We start from the raw sequence: 5,689 nt of genomic DNA on the forward strand, positions 1-5,689 counted from the left end.
TTATTGTAATAATTTTTTTTATTTTGTGCTTTATTTGTGAGAGACTTCTTGTGTTTTTCGATCCTGGTTGGAGAAGGGATTAATATTTCCTATATTTCATTTATTTTGAAATGTGATGGGTTTATCATTACACAAATGGTGCCTGCTTGGTATTGTCCGTTCCCTTTCAATCTTTAATGAGACAGGTGGGAAGCTTTTTTTTTCCTTCGATATTTGCCAGGTGATTGCTTGTAATTTTTCTCCCTTGATTGGAGAGATGTTTTCCGTGCAATTTTTTTCTCACTTGAGAGATGATTGTCCTTTACTGTCACGTGTGATTACTTGAATTTCTCTTTCATGATTGAAGAGGTGGTTAGTGTTTTTCTTTTAATTTTTTTTTATTCGAGAAGTGATTAATATTTTTATTGTCATTCATGATTGGATGAGTGAATAGGTGTTTAATATTTTTCGTAATGTTTTTCTTTTCATTCCTCGATTCGAAAAGTGAGTGGTTTTTCGTATATTCTTAAGGTGATTTTTTTCCTTCATTCAGTTTCAGATATTGTTTATTTTTTTTCCTTGTACACGTGAATGATTGTATTTTCTCTTCCATTTGAAAGGTTTATTAATATATATATATATACATATACATACATATATATATATATATATATATATATATATATATATATATATATATATATATTTTTTTTTTTCCTCTGATTCTAGAAAAGGTTGTTTTCCTGACATTTGTCAGGTGATTTGTTCTAGTCATCTTTCATGATATGAGCAACGCCAGTTTTAATGACCATAAATCAATCAGTCTCGATTTGAGGAGGTTAATATTTTTTTCTTTTGTTCTGGTATATGTGTATTCGCTTTTATCTTTATTACCTGATTGGAGAGGTTATTAATATTTTCTTTTCCGTTTCTTGACTCGGGAACTGATTGGTGCTTTCCACATTAGTGAGGTGATTCCTTGTATTTTTCCTTCTTGATAATTTTCCCCTTGTGTTCTTTCATCTGAAAGGTAATTGTTTCTCTCTTTATGATTGCGCCGTCTGCTTTTATTTTTGTTTTCGTCTGTGTGAGTGTGCTGTATGCTTTTATTTTGTTTTCTTCTTTATAAGTTGGCTGTATGCTTTTATGAATGCTTTTATCTTTGTTTTCTTCTTTATAAGTTGGCTGTATGCTTTTATTTTTGTTTTCGTCTGTGTGAGTGTGCTGTATGCTTTTATTTTTGTTTTCTTCTTTATAAGTTGGCTGTATGCTTTCATTTTTGTTTTCGTCTGTGTGAGTGTGCTGTATGCTTTTATTTTTGTTTTCTTCTTTATAAGTTGGCTGTATGCTTTCATTTTTGTTTTCGTCTGTGTGAGTAAAAGGTATGCTTTTATTTTTGTTTTCTTCTTTATAAGTTGGCTGTATGCTTTTATTTTTGTTTTCGTCTGTGTGAGTGTGCTGAATGCTTTTATTTTTGTTTTCTTCTTTATAAGCTGGCTGTATGCTTTTATTTTTGTTTTCGTCTGTGTGAGTGTGCTGAATGCTTTTATTTTTGTTTTCTTCTTTATAAGCTGGCTGTATGTTTTTTTTTTGTTTTCGTCTGTGTGAGGTGCTTTTATTTTTGTTTTCTTCTTTATCTGGCTGTATGCTTTTATTTTTGTTTTCGTCTGTGAGTGTGCAATGCTTTTATTTTTTTTTCTTCTTTATGTTGGCTGTATGCTTTATTTTTGTTTTCGTCTGTGTGAGTGTGCTGAATGCTTTATTTTGTTTTCTTCTTTATAAGCTGGCTGTATGCTTTTATTTTTGTTTTCGTCTGTGTGAGTGTAATGCTTTTATTTTGTTTTCTTTCTTTATAAGCTGGCTGTATGTTTTTTATTTTTGTTTTTTCATCTGTGAGTGTGGAATGCTTTTATTTTGTTTTCTTCTTTATTCGCTGGCTGTATGCTTTTATTTTTGTTTTTCTGTGTAGTGTGCTGTATGCTTTTATTTTTTTTTCTTCTTTATAAGTTGGCTGTATGCTTTTATTTTTGTTTTCGTCTGTGTGATATTTTATTTTTGTTTTCTTTTATAAGCTGGCCTTTATTTTGTTTTCGTCTGTGTGCTTCTTTTATTTTTGTTTTCTTCTTTAGCTGGCTGTATGTTTTTATTTTGTTTCGTCTGAAATGCTTTATTTTTGTTTTCTTCTTTATAAGCTGGCTGTATGCTTTTATTTTTGTTTTCGTCTGTGTGAGTGTGCTGAATGCTTTTATTTTTGTTTTCTTCTTTATAAGCTGGCTGTATGTTTTTATTTTTGTTTTCGTCTGTGTGAGTGTGCTGAATGCTTTTATTTTTGTTTTCTTCTTTATAAGTTGTTTTTATTTTGTTTTGTCTGTGTGAGTGTGCTGAATGCTTTTATTTTTGTTTTCTTCTTTATAAGTTGGCTGTATGCTTTCATTTTTGTTTTCGTCTGTGTTTCTTTATTTTTGTTTTCTTTATAAGTTGGCTGTATGCTTTTTTGTTTTCGTCTGTGTGAGTGTGCTGTATGCTTTATTTTTTTTCTTCTTTATAAGTTGGCTGTATGCTTTTATTTTTGTTTTGTCTGTGTGAGTGTGCTGAATGCTTTTATTTTTTTTTTCTTCTTTTAAGCTGGCTGTATGCTTTATTTTTGTTTTCGTAAGTGTGCTGAATGCTTTTATTTTTGTTTTCTTCTTTATAAGCTGGCTGTATGTTTTTATTTTTGTTTTCGTCTGTGTGAGTGTGCTGAATGCTTTTATTTTTGTTTTCTTCTTTATAAGCTGGCTGTATGCTTTTATTTTTGTTTTCGTCTGTGTGAGTGTGCTGAATGCTTTTTTTGTTTTCTTCTTAGCTGGCTGTATACTTTTATTTTTGTTTTCGTCTGTGTTGTGCTGAATGCTTTTATTTTTGTTTTCTTCTTTATAAGCTGGCTGTATGTTTTTATTTTTGTTTTCGTCTGTTGTGCTGAATTTTTTTGTTTTCTTCTTTATTCTTTTATTTTATTTTTCGTCTGTGTGGAGTGTGCTGAATGCTTTTATTTTTGTTTTCTTCTTTATAAGCTGGCTGTATGCTTTTATTTTTGTTTTTCTTCTTGATAAATGTGCTCTATGTTTTTTTTTTTGTCTTTGTAAGTGTGCTCGTATTTCTAGCCTTGATTCTTTTATTTTTATTTTTATTTATTTTATGTTTAGTCTTTATTCATTAGCTCGAGAAGTAACTTTTATTCTCTTATTAGTAAAGTTTTTGCTTGTATAAATGGATTCTGAATCAGCAAGTGATTAATATTTGCGCCGCGACTCTGAAAATAATCGTTTTTCACCCTTCGTGTTACAAAAAATCACAAAAGTAAATGTATTTCCCATTTTGCCTAGCTCCCTTTTGAAACCAAGACGATATTTTTTTTTTAGTGAACTTTTGCCTATTCTTACATTCCTCGCTGGTATCTCTTAATTTAATTCCGCTGCCACGGGACGTCTTGTAATTGAAGCCGAAATAGAAACACGACAGTCGTCTAATAGAAACCGTTGCTCCTTTTGTTATCTTACAGTCGTCTAATAGAAACCGTTGCTCCTTTTGTTGTCTGACATCATGCGAAGTTTCTTTCTTCTTAGACGAAGAACACGTCTGCAGTCTGCCCTTCCTTCGTTGCTTTCGAGTGAGGATATTCATAATTAGCTTTGGAACTGAAGCAGTGTACAAGGTCACAGGGAACTTGACCTGAATAAAAATATATTATATTTATTTATCATTTTAGTGTTGTCGTTGAAGAAAAGGTTTCATACGTTAAGTTGCTTATAGAAAATGAGTTTGATTTTTCTTTTTTGTGTGTTGGTTATGTCGTTGTAATAACTGGAAGTTTACAGTTACTCGAATGAAATCCAAAGAGTATGTGTTTGTTTGTTTGTTTGTTCGTATGTTTGTTTGTTTGTGTGTGTGCGTGCATGCGTCTCCTTCACTACGTTAATAATAGAAATGAATTCAACAGTAACATGTTTCCAATAAATTATTTATTTCAGTTATGTTGATTTATATATATATATATATATATATATATAATATATATATATATATATATATATATATATATATATATATATATATATATATATATATATACATACATACTACATACATACATACATACATACACATACATACACACACCAATATTTCTCTATTACACACCAAGTGAAAGGACGACAAGGACTTGAAGACTTCCACGGAGTACGTAGAGACTAACGTAGCAACTGTTTTACCTTTAGCTCAAGTACGTCAAGCCTTAGTTGCCTACCAGTCTGCGCTGGTGATTGACCACAGACAAGGAAAACGGTTGGCGATATCCAGGTATAATAGAGTATCCACATTACTGCAACTGAACGCGGAACTGCGGAACTGCGTGTCCAGGCGCGCAGAGACGCATGTAGCCAACCAGCGAGCCAGCCAGGTGGAAGCACTGCTACACGTGCGTCACAGTATTCAGGCACACACACACACACACACACACACTTTTGTCGTTTGTCTGGGTCAGGTGTTGGTGTCTGGTTGACTTCCTATTTCCCTCCATTGTCTAGCGTTCAGTGCTACCGTTTTCTTTAGATTATTGCCGCGAGGGGGAACTGCTAAAAATAACACGTGGATCGTAATTTTTTTTTTTTCTCTTTCTCTCTCTTTTCTTTTTCAATGCTTCCTGGATCTTTCCTCCCGTAATTTCGCCTTATTATGTTGTCTGATCCTTTGTTCGCCGTTATTAGAACGATTTTCGTCTTGCTTGCGGCTGTGCTCTCTCTCTCTCTCTCTCTCTCTCTCTCTCTCTCTCTCTCTCTCTCTCTCTCTCTCTCTCTCTCCCCCATATCCTCGGGTATATTTCCTTTTAGTTCGTAAGCGTGTATATACAGTATATACATATACATATACATATACTGTACATATACATATTGCCTATGTGTGTGTGTAAATCAGACTTAGCTCTCTCTCTCTCTCTCTCTCTCTCTCTCTCCTCGGGTATATTTCCTTTTAGTTCGTAAGCGTGTATATACAGTATATATATGTATATATACAAATACATATACATATATGTGTGTGTAAATCAGACTTACGTCTCTCTCTCTCTCTCTCTCTCTCTCTCTCTCTCTCTCTCTCTCTCTCTCTCTCTCTCTCTCTCTATATATATATATATATATATATATATATATATATATATATATATATAGCTTACTTACCTCACAACTTGATATTGACATCTAGTACCCTCTCTCCAACTTCTCACATCACCTCGTCCATTAAGTATTTGAACAGCATAGGAGACAGAACACGCCCTTGTCTGAGACCCGCCTTTACGCCAAGTTCACGAACACTTTCGTCCCGTGACCGACCTTGATTAAGGCATCCACGCATATGTCTGAGTCTACCCCAGGATAATTGGAAGACAGATCATTGTGCTCTGGCGAAGGAAATAATAAGGAGACACCCTTGCTTTCGGCGGCACAGCCGAAATGTCTTTGATATCGTAAATGCTTCGTGAAGATTGGTGTTGGGAAATGGTGTGTTTTATTTTCGGGTTAAGTCAGGTTTGTGTTTCAGAATGTAAGAAATAATGATTGGATTGTTCGCTGTTTTCAGTAAGTGACGTTGTGATTTTGTTGCTACATTTTATAATATCAACCGTTCTCATATTTTACCGAGGCGCACTGCATTCACACGTGTGTGTGTGTGTGTG

Source organism: Macrobrachium rosenbergii, chromosome 15 (assembly GCF_040412425.1).
Source record: "Macrobrachium rosenbergii isolate ZJJX-2024 chromosome 15, ASM4041242v1, whole genome shotgun sequence".
Taxonomy (NCBI): Eukaryota; Metazoa; Arthropoda; class Malacostraca; order Decapoda; family Palaemonidae; genus Macrobrachium; species Macrobrachium rosenbergii.